Here is a 15018-nt window from a genome sequence, read left to right as displayed (position 1 = left end):
TTTTTTCTAGTAAAACTTAATCTATTCTATAGAAATCTCCTAAGCATTTATTGAATTAGGATCACATCCAAATGTAGAAGATTAAACACACATGCAGTGCACACTTGTGTGGGGCTGTGGGAGGCCCTGAAATGGAATGGCTGCACCCCCGTTCCCCAAGATACTCTCCCACCTTAAGGATTCAGAAGGAAGGAGCCAGAAGGCCCCGCCTCATGGCACAGGTGGGGAAACCAAGGCCCAGAGAGACGATGAGCCTTACTCAAGGTCACCAAGGTTGCTAAGGCTGAACCCTAGGTCCTTATTCCTACCCCCAAAATATGTCCACATCCTAATCCCCTAATTGCCCTAATGTGAATATGTCACCTTACATGGCAATAGGGTCCTTCCTAACGTGATGAGATTAGGACAATAAGATAGATTATCCCAGACTCTCCAGATGGGTCCAGGGCCCTTGTCAGGGACAGAGGGTGGCAGGAGAGTCAGGTAAGGAGACGTGATGACGGGAGCAGGGGCTGGAGTGATGGGGGACTGTGAGCCACGGCACGTGGCAGCCTCTAGAGCCAGAAAAGGCAAGAACACAGAGTCTCCCCTGGAGCCCCCAGAGGAGCGCAGCCTGCTGACACCTTGCTTTAGGATTATGAGACTCCAGGGCTGTGCGATATGGAATTTGTGTTATTTTAAGCCACTTGGTTTGCGGGAATTTGTTGTAGCAGCAATAGGGGACTAACACAATGTCAGAGAGAGAAGCTGTCACGGGACACTACCCCTGGCAGTGTTGGCTTCTGTCTGTACCCAGCACAGGAGAGGGACCCCTACCCTGAGGTCACCCCCCAGATCACCTCTGGTGCCGGGCAGCTGCTGTCCAGCAGCCACAAGGCCATCACCCCATTGCCTGCTCTTCTCGCCTGCGGGACTCTCTCGTCTGTGCAGGGCTGCAGTCACCTGCCGCCTCTCGGTGGCCTGAGCCACCTCAGTCCCAGGAGAGGAAGCCACTGCCCCCAAGGGTTTCCTACTCCCTCGCCTCTGCCCGTCCCCTCCTCTCCAAGACGGGGAAGCTAAGGAGACAGCAACCTGCTCCAGGGCTTTCCCCTGTAGCCTGTCCTCGGTCCTCAGCCGCCTTCTCCAGCCCCTCCCAGGCCTCCCCTTGTCATCTCCGCTGCTCCCTCTGGCCACTCCTCTCCGCATTCCTGGGCACTCAGGGGCAGAGCCTGGCTGGAGAGCTCTCAGGGGGCACCTGACCCCCATGGAGAGGAGAGGGGAGGTGGAAGTGTGTGGGAAAGAGGCTGCCGCGGCCACAGTGTAGACATTCTTCAAGCCTGGCTGGTGGCCTGCCCGGCCTGGACACCTGCCGCCAGTAAACGCTCCCTCGCCAAAGCAGGCTCTCCAAGCGTGGGCCCAGGAAGCTGCAGTTTAACCCGCTGCCTGGGTGTGTCTTCCTTGCAAGACTGAGGCAGTGGAAGGGCCAGGGCCTTGACGTCGGGGTTGAACTCCTGGCTTTCCTGCCTCCTGACCCGGGAAGGTTATTTAACTTGTCTGAGCCCCAGTGTTCTCGCCCATAAAGTTGGGGACTCTGATCTGCCTGTGACCGGAAGTGTGAGAATTAACATACACACATAGAGCAAGAGGCTGATGCCGTGGGGGCCCTGCCCCCATCTCCCAGGGCCCCATCACCTCGGAGCACAGTGGGCCTGACTTCTGACTGCCCGAGGGAGGCCCCGGAAGTGCCAGAGGATTCATGCCCCCGCCCCACCCAGCGGCCTCCACTGAAGACTGAATGGAGTCGGCCTATAAATACCCTGGCCCCTCCTCCTTCAGGTGGGATAACACTGAGGTGTGGGGGCCACTCATTTCCCAGCAAGATTAAGCTCCCGTGCTCTGCAGGGTGACCTGCCTGATGACACGACCTTTGTCAGCTGCTGTCCCTTCCCTGCCTCCCCCTCCTACTGGAGTTGACCATGAGCATCCCTCGGATAAACGGCTTGCCCTTGAACACTTGGCTCAGGGCAGCTCCTGGGGGACCCCAGGCTAAGAGGCGACCCAGGGCACAGGGCCTGGCAACCAGGACGTGAGTCCTTTTTCCTCTCCCCGTTACCTCTCAGCGTGGAGGACAGGCTGGCCCAGACCAGGCAAAGCCACTGCAGGGCCTTGAGTGGTATGTGTGCAGACACTGCTGTCCAGGGACCAGCAAGGATGGCGCCCCACCCAACTGGAAGGACCCCACCGAAGTCCCAGGGAGGCCAGCGCGCCCTTCCCTTGCCTGGCTTCCCCGTGTCCGCTGGTCGTCGGGAGCGCAGCTACCTCCCCATCTACAAGAATCCCGTGTCCCCTAACCCCACATCGCTCAGTCTGAAATTGCCCCATTTACTACTTTCCCTGCCTTCACCTCCCTTTCCTAGTTCCCCGAACACAAAGCAAACAGCCATCCCCCCTCCTTAGAGACACCTGCCTCTACATCTTGAAGCTGCCAGGCCAAGACCCGGCTGCCTGGGCCCCGGCCACATGAGTTCCAGCCCCAGGGGCATTGAAGTCACCTCCCAGAGAAATCCTATGATTTCATCTTCTATTTAATCTTTATTTCTCCTCATACTTTTTAGAACTTCAAATAATTTCTCGTTTGTAGTAACTAGGAAGCCATAAATCGCCCCTTTATGTCTAAGGAAAATCAATTGTTATTTGACATTTTACCTTAATATTCCCGACTTCCTTCAACTGTAATAAAGCTTCCATCTGCCTTTTATTTTACAGGCAATTAGTAAGTCACCTTTTTAAAATTTCTCCACATTTTCTATCAAATGAATGCTAGGATTGAAAGAGGAGAGCTGTTTTATGGGATTGAACTCACCCAGTAGAAGGGATTTATCTGTAGCCTTCGAGGTACCAACACTCATTAATGGGTTTTATTGATTCGAGGGCTTTTTAACCCTTAGCAATAATACAGGTGTCACCTGCGAGCGGGGTTGGGAGGGGGCAGGGAAGCTGGGAGGGTGGGGAGAAGTCCGCACATTTCTGAGCTCTAGGCCAAGCTAGGAAAGGAGAGGAATGAGGTCTAACCCTTTGAAATGTGATCACTTTCGGCCCAACCACACCCTCAGAGGTAAATCACAGCCCAGACACCCTCATTTTTCCTGGAGAGAAAGTTGGAGTTTGGGGGCTTTTTCCTCAATTACCCAGGGAAATGTGATACTTGTGGCCCCCAATTCCCGCCAAGGGATCAAAACAAAGAGGCCTGTTGTTGGGGTCTGACCACCTAGCCTTGGTCTGCCTCTATCAGCCTGGATCTTGGGCAAGTCATTGAAGAGAACTCGGAGACTCAGTTTCCTAAGCTGGGAGGGAGGGAGTAGCCCCTTGGCCACCTCGCAGGGCTTCCAGAGTCTGCCCACCAGACCATGTTGGTGAGAAATTCTTGGAAGATCATCAGGGCATGAGAAACTCCATAAGGAACCAGTAAAAACTCTGGTCATAAATGGGAACTTCAGTCCACCGACTCCATAACGAAAGCTTCCTTGCTTTTCTAGAACTTACGTTAATCTGTTCTGCACCTTCATCGCCCAGGGCTGGTGGAACTTGGGTCCCAGCCTTTCCCCAGCAGGTTCTCTGGAAGCCCCAGCAGCCTCTGCTCCAGCCCCCTTCCTGGAAGGCCACCGGCTGACACCCGGAGCCCAGGAGGCCTTTCTTGGTCTGGACAGCGGGGCTGGAAGCTGAGAGCTGTCGGCACGAGGTCAGAGTCCAGTAGCTGAGGGCTAGGTGCAGGGAGAACGGGAATAAGACAGCAAGAGCTCACCCTAGACACACAAGAACCATAAATGTTAATGGTAGAATCGAGGTGGCAGGTGTATGTAAAATTCTTTCGACGTTGCCATATGCTTGAAATTTTTCTTTAAAATGTTGGAAGGGAAAAAAGGTTCAGTCTGGGTCAAATCCCCCCAGGCGGGCGCCTGCCTGTGACGGGAGACGGGAACTGATGTCAGCAGAGGAGGACAGCAAGGGCCTTCTGAGTCCAGAGGAATCTGCTGTGAGACTTGCTGCGTTATTTGCAGGCTTAGTGCAAAATGAAAATTCTGCGTCCCTTCCTCATACATGATTAAGGATATCAAGATGCAGAGAATTAAACCAAGTGTCCTTTAAGCTCGGTGCCCTGGGTGCGTGCACAGGTCACCCGGCCGTGAAGCCAGCCCTGTCTGCTTGGATGAGAGGTCGATGTTGACCAACCCCTTCCAACCCATCTCTGCATTTCTGATCTTAGAAGGACAATACCCTGAACCTAGCATCCAATGCTAGTGAACCACAAGTGGTAGGTTGGGACATTTTCTAATATTAATAAGAGTTATTGCTCACATGGCCTTTGCCATGTGCCAGACACTGACCCGGCACTGACGTGTAATAACTCGTTCAATCATCCCAACAACACTGTGAGACGGGGCTGTTATTGCTCCCACTTCACAGATGAAGACTCTGAGGCATGGAGAGAGGAAGTAACGTGTCTGAGGTCTCAGAGCTGGTAAGTGGTAGGGACGAGGGCTGGTCCCAGGTCCCAGGCAGTCTGGCTCCGGAGTTGTGCTTTTAACCACTGCACTCTGCTGCCTCTCTAAAAAGACAGTCAGGGAAACATGGACAGTGACAGCCTTCTGGCTGGAATGCTTGTCCCAGGAGGGAGGCTTCTTGGCAGGTAGCTCAGTGCTTCTCAAGGACATGTCACCACACACCATCTTGAAATATGTCACAGGTATCATATTACTAGTTTGAAAGAACCAAAGTCTGTGAATAATTAAACTTTTTTTTTTTTTTTGAGACAGAGTCTTGCTCTGTTGCCGGTGCTACAGAGCAGTGGTGTCATCACAGCCCACTGCAACCTCAAACTCCTGACCTCAAGCCATCCTCCTGCCTTGGACTCCCAGAGTGCTAGGATTACAGATGTGAGCCACTGCGCCCGGCCAAACTTTTTAAAAATGAAGGCAGGGTCAAGCAGTGTCACTGTCACTCACATGGATGCAACTGGCTTTCCTGACCGCAGGAGAGAAGGCTGCAGGCACGGCCAGCACCAGAGACGTGTCCTGCAGGGTCCCCACATAGGTTCCCGGGGGAGCGGGATGCCGGGGTACTGTCACAAGGTGAGGCAGGCCGGGAGAAATTCCAGACCACCAGGGAAAACAATAAACATACAAGGGGACCTTCAAGTGCCCTGAGAGCCCTTGGCACTGAAGCCTACCCCGTCCTCAGGGCACAGGCAGGAGGGACGAAGGCCCTTCCCTCCGAGGCGGCTGCCACTGGCTGGGCCGCACTCCACGCAGGCCAGAGGGCCGGAGAGATGGAGATTTACGACGGCCGTGACCCTCATGACTTAATGGTCAGCAGCTGAGCTATTTCATCCCATCAGACAGTTTTGCCTAGAAATAGCCACAAACCTTCATTCCAGGACGGCTTTTAGTCATGAGAGGGTGACCTGCCTATCTCCTAAATCATGTTAATACTCAGGGCAGCAGGCGTCCTTCCCTCTGCAGCATCTTTTGCCATCTGCCAGCCAGTGTTTTCTCTCAAGGAAAGTCTCTCCTGGACCGGCAATGCAGAGAAGAGACAGGAAGGCTACTGTGGTATGTGGCTAGGCTTGGGACCATCCACCCACCCAGACAGAGCTGGGCAGGCTGTCGAGGGGCTGCAGATAGGCTCAGTCTCTCGCTCTTCCTCCCTGTCCCTCCTCCCCGCACTCTCAGCCCCTCACCCAGCTAGCGGGTCCTCCTCACCCTCCAGGACGCCCTGGGGTGGGACTGCTTGCTGAGCAGTTCAGTTGAAGGCAGGACGCCTTTCTCCCCAGGGACTCAGTCCTTGACTAGGGCCTCTGGAAAACCAGTGTGTGAGACGGTGCCTCCTGTCAGTTTCCCCGAGCCCTTCTCCCAAGTGCAAGTGTGGGAACTGCTCCCCACACCTCCCTGGGTGTCCGGGGGCTTCCTTTAGGGCTCTAGGGGTCCTGAGATGTCGGAGGTAGGTAATAGATGGAAACAGGGTGGAATGTCCCATCCTGGGGCAGACTGGCCGATCCAATGGCAGGACCCTGAGCACAGGCCACGGGATAGCCTCGGTCGTGGCCTCTGCCTGCTCACGACTCTGGCAACCAGCGTCTCTGCTAGTCCTTCTCATGTCCCCTCCGCAGCCCTTCCTGACTCAGGGAGGGGCCCTGCAGACCCCTTCTGCAGATCTGATCCCTGAGTCCGGGACCCACCAGCGCCCCCTCGCCCACTCCTCATTCCCCTGGGCGTCCTACCCCATGCCGTCTGGGCCCTCCACGGAAACATCTCCTTTCACCTTTCTTCCATGGTATGTCTTGATGGCCTGTTAAAAGCCAAATCCAAACAATCAGCAACAGAAGTCAGTTGCCCTTCTGGAAAAGCCAGAGGGCTCGTCCTCAAACCCTCCTGGGGAGGTGAGATACTTCTGTATCCTAGTGAGTTGGAGTCATGCCTTCCCCTTGCCCTCACCTCGAGAATAGGCAATAAAGAAAAGAATCTCTAATAATCTCTAAAGAAAAGAATCTCTAAGTAAAAGGAAGAAAACTACTAAAACAGAGGCTGTCTCCTGACCGCCCCCAGAGGGCCCGGCCTCGGGATGTATTAGTAACACGCCAGCTGCCCTGCAGCAAGATTCAGTTATCATTTACTTTTATAAGGAGCCTTCTCAGACCTCGTCTCTTTCAGAGCCACCACTGGGGATGGGTATTATTAAAAACAGCTACCATGGGCTGGGCACGGTGGCTCACGCCTATAGTCCTAGCTCTCTGGGAGGCCGAGGCGGGCGGATTGCTCAAGTTCAGGAGTTCGAAACCAGCCTGAGCAAGAGTGAGATCCCCGCCTCTACTATAAATAGAAAGAAATTAATTGGCCAACTAAAATATATACAAAAAATCAGCCGGGCATGGTGGCGCATGCCTGTAGTCCCAGCTACTCAGGAGGCCAAGGCAGGAGGATCGCCTGAGCCCAGGAGATTGAGGTTGCTGTGAGCTAGGCTGACATCACGGCACTCACTCTAGCCCAGGCAACAAATCGAGACTCTGTCTCAAAAAAAAAAAAAAAACAGCTACCAGGAAAAATACCTGCTGGCCTGCACTGTGGCTCACACCCGTAATCCCAGAACCCTGGGAAACTGAGGCAGGAGGATCGCTTGAGGCCAGGAGTTGGTGACCAGTCTGTGCAACATAGTGAGACCCTGTCTCCATAAAAAAAATTTTCAAATATTTACTACGTGCTGAGTGCTTTCCATGTTACCCTCTGTAATCTTCATGGCGATCCTGAACAGTAGGTGCTGTTATTTCCATTTCACAGGTAGGGCTCTGAGGTTATTAGCTTTCCGAAGGTCATGCAGCTAAAAAGTGACGGGGTGGGGCTACAAGTCCAGGTGGGTCCCACTCGGGGGGCGGGGGGAGGGGCGGGTAGGGGGAGACCCAAGGGAGCTTCGGGCTGATTTCTGGGGTGTTTGTACTCAACTGTGCTGTCATTCGCGGTTCGGCCAGCAGAGGGCGCCAGAGCCCGCCGAGGCCGTGGGCAGTCCGAGGGGCCGGCTGGGGCTCTGCGTCCCGAGACCTGCGGGAACGCAGCCTGGGGAGCTGGACTGGCAGACTTGGCTTAGAGACTGCAGCGCCCGGGCTTTCAGCGCCCAGAGCCTGAACCATTGGAACCGGGAGGCTGCTCTGAAGCCAAGATCTGGGGCAGATGGGGCCAAACACTGGGCCTTTCTCTTGCACTGGGCGTGATCTGGACAGTGACTGCCCCAAGCCCCTGGGTGTGCTCAGGCCAGCTGTGAGAAAGGGTGACCCTCCCAGTCTCTGCTACCTGGGTTCTGGCCCCATTTGGCCATGAGAACTCGGAGGCTTTCTCTGTGCCTCTGTTTCCCCATCTGGGAAATCGCAGGATGAGTGCGCCCCAGGCTCCAGTCCATGAAGGAGGGGGACCTAAGGAGCACATTTAGAAGGTTGCCCAGGGTAACCAAGGTACCAAGAGTTGACCACCCTGCAGACACTGGTGATCTCTGGTTGATCCAAAACTAAGGAATTTCCCTAAGTATGGACATGGGAAGAGATATGGGTGGGATCACATGCAGCTGCTTTGGTAAGTAAGAACATCGAGTCCACAGGAGTTGGGGCTTGGGTTGGTCAGCAGTGGAGCAGAAATGGGGACATTGGCCTGTAGGGCCTCCCTTCCCTCCCAGCTCCCCAAGCCCTGCCAATCTTGCAATCCAGGTTGCAATGAGCTATGATGACGCCATTGCACTCTAGCCCGGGTGACAGAATGAGACCCTGTCTTAAAAAAGTAAATAAAAATAAAATAAACACATTAAAAAATAACATTTATAATTGCATATAGTTGGTAGAGCACTTTTACCTACATTACCGAATTTACATTTTAGCTGTTATCCCCATTTAACAGACAACAAAACAGACGGTGAGTAGACTAAAGCACAAGCCCAAGGTCAGGTGGCTCGTCAGAGGCAGACCAGGCACTGGCTCTGGGTCTGGCGGCCGCCCACACTCGCCTTGCTATGTTAACCACCTGCCTGGTTGATTAGCTCCCTGCTCCTTTTGGACTGAGATGAATTGGCCTGAGATGAATCAGCCCTGAGAATTTCACCACCCCAACGCAGAGAGTTCAGCACGTGCTTGCTCTGAGCAGCATGATGGTTGTTGTCCTATTGCTAACATGGGACGCTCTGGGCACCACTCAGAGACTTTTCCAACATGGAGATCTGATCATACTGCTCCTGTCCTTACAGCCCTTCAGTGGCTTCCTGTGGACTGGGCCCTGCCTACCCTTCCTTCTCTCCCAGACCACACCACACCACTGCTCATTCATCCCAGGCCTGCAGCGGCGAAGGCTCCCGGAAGTGCCTACGGAATGAAGGAATGAGGCATCAGAGCATCTCAGACGTTCAGCATTGAGGGATCCTTGTCCAAGCCAACCCTGTGCTTAGTGAAGAGATCTGACTAGGACTTCCTCCAGCCAAAAATTCTGCCCCTGAAGCTATTGCCAAGGGACTTGGTGGGAGGACGTGGTTGCCCGGGATGGCCCACCTAAAAAGGCAGAGATTACCCCAATTGCCTTTAGTCACATTGCAGCATCTCACAATAGGAAAATACATGGTCATGTTTAATCCTCAGACCCAGTCCTTGAGTTTAGTGGGACAGGAATTCTTTTTTCCATATTAGAAATGCCCACCTTTGTCCAGTACTATTCGAGGGGCTTTCTTGGGCCCATAGAGGTGAACAAAGCAGGTGCGGGCCCTGATGGAATCTGCCTTCCAGCTCTGCCACTGGAAGGGGACATCACAGCTTATAGTGGGGACAGCCATCCAGCCCACTGGCCTTTCACATATCTTCCATTTAAAACCTGGAAAATGGAAGCTCAGGGCAGACATGAGCCTGGTGCCATTTTGAAGGGGAGAGGTTCATTAACTGGCAAGTAACTCTCTTCCTTTCCTCTGTGCCTGCATGCAGCTGTGGGACCACAGGGGCCATAGGGGCTGGACACCTCCATCTGTCCTCTACCATTCTAGGGTCACAAGCCGGTCCTCACACTCTAGGGAGGTACAAGCTCTGGCCTGGGCACATTGCAGAAGGTGCTGCAGTTCTTATTCTCACCACCAGATGGCACTCAAGGACCCACTGCCCCATTCATAGCTCTAAACCCATGAACCACGTTTTCTTACACCTTCCTCTGTAGGTGAAACTCCTCCAGAGACTCTAGGACGGGACCCTTTGACCAGGCATGAGATGCTCTGAAGGTCCATGAGCTGAGAAATTAACTGTTTGGGTGCCAAAAGTGGGAGTGGTGATGTGGGTGACAGAGAAGGTGAATGCTATTGCTGTTTGAAAATGTGTCCACATTTTCAGCTCTCAAAAATAACCCAAGGCTGAGAATATGGGTACAGTGTGTGTGCATGTGTGTGTGAGAGAGACCAGGAATGTGTGGACTTCAGGTTTCAGAGCTCATCTCCGTGTCCAGCTGTGTCTAATGAGTGTGTACATGCATGTGGATCTGGGGGGGATGCGGGAGCATTCTGTCCTGCTGTGCCTCCTACTGTGTCCAGCTGTATGCGTGTGTTGTTGGGAATGCCTGGATTGAGCTTTTGTAGCTGTGCTAGTACACGTGCGCCTGTCCCTGCTTTGATATTCTGCCCTGACGACGGGGGCCCTGCCATATGCGTGAGCAGGTGCACACAGTGGCGTCTCTAAAAGCATTTGTCGTGGACACACATGTGTGCTGGTGCTCTGAGCCTGTCTGTACTGGCTTTGGTGTGACGAGTGGCCTGCGTGTGGGCTCTACGTAGGCACTGTCAGGGGCCAGGGAGGAGAGCTGCATTCTGTACCTGTGTTTCCGTGTGTGTGCCCCTGCATCCTGCCTCTCCGGGGCTCGGTGGAGGCCCCCTACTCTCTATTTCCTGAATGTTTTACTTCTCCATGGCACAGAGTCCTTCTAGGCTGCTGTTGTCCTCAGTGAACATTGTACCTGCCTTTCTCCCTGGCCAAGTACGCCTTAGGGGAGATGGTTTATTTCTTCAATTAAAAGAAGAAAGACCCTGGGAGGCTGCACACTTGAAATTAGCGCATTTTAAAAAACTCTTGACATTCAAGAAACCATAAACCTCACAGTGGTGTCTCAGCTGCCCCCGGGCCCCTCCCGCCCTGAACTAAGGGGTTCACCTCTCCCGAGGCTGGGAGATCTGACCTCTTCCTCTCTGTGACCAGAGAGACCCTGAGTGTTGTTTACATGTGTAATCATGTGTTAATCTTTCATTTCCTCCAGGTCTCTTTCTGCCTCGGTGTGGTATTCAGGAAGGAGGCTATGAAGCAGAAAACTGAGATTCTAGCACCCCATCCCTGGCTGTGTGATCTTGCACAAGGCCCCTAACCTCTCTGGACCCCAGATGTCTCCATGGCAAAATGAAGCAAGCTGGTGCACTCTAAGATCTAAAGTTCCTTCCTGCTCTGATGCTGTGAGATCTGAGGCCCTTTGATAAGTAGAACGTTGTACAGCGAGTAGAGAAGGAGTTGGCATTACCCCATTTTACAGATGAAGCTGAAGGTTATTAAGGTTAAGTGACAGCCCCCAACACACACACTGCATTTTCCATAGCACCGCCCTGAAACAGACCAAGGTGGAGAGAGCAGCGAGGAACACAGCCAGCACGCGCTCACCACTCCCTGCTGCGATCTTCGCTGAGAACACCCCAAACAGCCAGGAGGGGGGTGACGAGAACCTGAGCACAGCCCTGCACTGTAATTACTGGTGTTCGCAGCGATGGCCTAAGGCATTACATTCCCCTGAAATGCCTTCAGAATCATCAAAGAGAGATTAAGCCATGCCTAGTGTAATTGCTCTTTGAAATACCTTCTATTTTATTCTCCTGCTTAGAAAATTGATAACCTATGGATTTTCAATTAACTTTGAGTTACAAAGAATATTCAGTTTACCAGAGTATCCCATCCATTTACAGTTCTCTTTTAGGAGTTTATTATCCATCACGGGCTGTGTTCCCTAAGGAGCCTGGCATTTTTATGGGATGACAGAGTTTGGGGCTGGAAAAACCCTCCATCTGTAATGGGAGGCCCTGGCTCCAGCCCTTTCTAGGACTGTGACTTTGGCAGGTCACCAGCCTCTCGAGCCTCGGTGTCCTCACCAGTAAAAGAATGGATTTGTGCCAGCTGGGCTCCCTCGGGGTCACTGCCAGAATCAAGTAGACGATGGACGTGTTTGTAAATGTCATGTCTATGCAAATGAGAGCTGCTCAGGAAGCACTTGAGAACTGCCTGGTGAGACCCCCGGCTCAGCCAGCAAAACCGCTACTCAGTCTCGGGGCGCCCACATGACAGGCTTCCTGGCCGCAGTGTCCCGATAACGACCGCGCAGCCGTGGGCAAATCACTGGGCCTCCCCCGGCCTCAGCTTCCTCATCGGTAGACTTGGACAAGATCAGAGATCGAAAATCAGCATTCCAGGAACCAGTTGTGCTCGCAGGCTGTCTTTAATTGCCCGGCAGTGTTTTAAATTCATTGCCAACATTTAAAAATGGAGAAATTGCCTATAAAAAACCTAGAATTATGGTCTTTCTTGAAAAATGGAAAAATCTGGTAAAACTAGGCCCCTGATCATGCACGGCAGAGTTGGCTAGTGCCAAGTAGCTGCTGGTCCCCCTCCCTCTCATCGCAGGCATCCTGGCATCCTGGCATCTCCGTCCCAGCTGACATGGGGCGCTCTGTCTACTTGCCTGGCCGTGTGGGTTCTGACCCCTAAACTGAGGGATTGCTACAGCAATCACCTTGAACCATCACAGCTTTCCCAAAGACCCTGGCCTTCCTCCTGGGGGAGGGAGAGTGAGCTGGGACCTGCCCAGGGCCACCCTTGCCACCTGGCCTGGACTGCGGAGGGGCAGCACAGTCCTTCGGCAGCTCCCAGGCTGGTGGGCAAAGAGCTGGGGGTGGGGGGAGACTCCGCACCCCACCCCCAGCCTCACGGCCAGAGCCTGTAACTCACAGCTGCGGTTACCCGGTTACCCGCATGCTGATTTCTGTTTTAAAAAATACTGCTGGGTAAACAGTGAGGGAAACCCGAGCTGTTCCCACACCACATAAATCCCCAGTTTGCTGTCCTATCTGGTTAGCTGGTTTCCCCAAATAATGGCACTGCTGCCTCCAAAGTGAGGGGCTGAACAAGCCAGGAGGCCCCGGGAAGTGGGAGTCCAGGAGTCTCCCAGGCTGGCTGCAGGCCCAGGCCTGGTGGCCTCACTCCCTCTCTCTTTCAGCACGTCCTGCCCAGGGGCACGCACCTCTGTCCTTGCTCCCTCCACCTGGGCCACGTCCTCCTTGCCCTGCTTGTCTCTCTCAGCAGGCCTCTCCTCAGGGGCCTGGGCCCCTGCAGCCAAGGGCAAACCCACCCAACACCGTACCTCCCCGGAAGCCTCCCTTTAAAGTTTCCTTCCAGAGCCTTCTGTCAAAGTGCGATGTCCTGACTCAAAAGGGAAGGCCAGAGACTTCCCCATCCTAAAGATGAGTTTAGACTTAGAGTATGGTTGCCAGATTTAGGGGGAAAAAAAGAAGAATAAAAAAAGACCCCCAGCTAAATTTGAATTTCATATAAACAATAAATAATTATTTTGGCCTAAGTACGTCCCCAGTGTTTCATGGAGCGCACATAGCTGGGCTCCCTGTGTTTCATCTGGCAGCCCTACCTCGGCGCCTCTCCCTGAGAATAGGTCCTGATGGGGAAGAAGAGGGGAGGGTTATTGGGGCCACCACGGTGCTGATAGGTCCCATCCCTCAGCTGGTGTGGCCAAGTGAACAGTTCTGACCAGTGGGGCTAAGGAGCAGTGGTGGACGGGACTTCCAGAAAGCTTCTTTAAAATGGGGCAGAGAGATGGGGAGAGTCCATTTGTGCTTCCTCCTTGGAGCTACTTGGAATGCTGACAGCCAGCCTGGAGGCAGCCGCCAGGTACCGAGAGACAGTGCCTGGGTCCTTGATGACTTGGAGAAGTTGTCATCCCAGCCTGGACTGCCCCTTCTGGACTTGTTTTATGGGGGAGAACAATAAACCCTGTGTTTCTTCTTTCCTCCTGCCATTTTTAGTTTTCTGTTTCAGGTAGCTGACTCCAACCCTAACTTTGGAAGTGAGCATGCCCTAACTCCTTCTGCACAGAACTCCCGGAGGGAGCCCATCTGCTGGGCACCTACCGAGTGTCCGCACCGGGTCTATACCATGAGCCTCCACTTTACACTTGCAGAAACTGACCTCTGAGAGCCAGGTTTGGGTACAGACCACTCTGGGTATCTTTTTGTTATCCGCCTACAATCTTGTAGCAGAGAAGTGACCATCAGCACCAAAGGTTTAAAATATGTATACACACAAGACAAAACTGTCTCCATCAGCTTAGTGTTTTCTGGGATTTAGAGAAAGATCCTGCTATTGGGTCCCTGGGGTGGCACTGCCCCACCTTGCAGGCTTCATGAGACTATCTGTTGACAGTTGCGAGGACCGTGTTCTGTAGCTGACTCAGCTCTCTCTGTCCTGTGGGTGGTGTTATTTGAGCCTCACAGAAGCCCTGTAGTGCAGACTCAGGGACAGGGGTGGCTGAGAAGCAAAGCACATGTACCCTCCAAGTAAGTCCCAAGCCCAGTAGTAAACATCCCAGTCCACACCCATTTCCACGGAATTCAGAATTTGCCTGTTGGCTGGGCGTGGTGGCTCACGCCTGTAATCCTAGCACTCTGGGAGGCTGTGGGGGGAGGATTGCTTGAGGTCAGGGGGTCGAGACCAGGCTGAGCAGGAGTGAGACCCCATCTCTACTAAAAAAATAGAAATTAGCCGGACAACTTAAAAAAATATATATATATATATATATATAATTAGCCAGGCATGATTGCACATGCCTGTAGTCCCAGCTACTAGGGAGGCTGAGGCAGGAGGATCACTTGAGCCCAGGAGTTTGAGGTTGCTGTGAGCTAGGCTGATGCCATGACACCCTAGCCTGGGCAACAGAGTGAGACTGTCTAAAAGAAATAAAGGATTTGCCTGTCCCATCCTCAAGGTCTTGCTAGAGACCAGGAGTCTTGTCTGATTCACACATTCTACCATGTGAGTAGAGGCTGATAGCGTCATCTTGTCCCCCTTAGGTGGCGTATAAATATTTCACAGGGACCTTCTGGAATTGTCCTGAAGGCAAAAATCTCAGGTATCACCATCCTCATCACCCAGATGTTACGGCTGTGTGCCAAGAGCGTTCACAGATCCCCTCACTCACTCCTCTCAGCAACCCAACAAGAGGATGGTGACAGGAAGATGTTTAGCCCCATTTTACTGCTGAGGAAACTGAGGCTTAAATGATAATGTGAGTTGCTCAGAGGCTTTCAGCTTGTTAAGGACAGAGCTGGGATTTGAACCCACACCCTCCTGACTCCCAAGGCTGCGGTCATGACCCTGCGTTATGTCGCCACAGGAGAACGCATTTGGGGGCCAGGATGTGCCCTCTTAGGCCTCCACCAAGAGGT

The sequence above is a fragment of the Microcebus murinus genome, chromosome 18 (assembly GCF_040939455.1).
Source record: "Microcebus murinus isolate Inina chromosome 18, M.murinus_Inina_mat1.0, whole genome shotgun sequence".
In the NCBI taxonomy this organism is placed as follows: Eukaryota; Metazoa; Chordata; class Mammalia; order Primates; family Cheirogaleidae; genus Microcebus; species Microcebus murinus.
Note: the sequence above shows the minus strand (reverse complement) of the source record.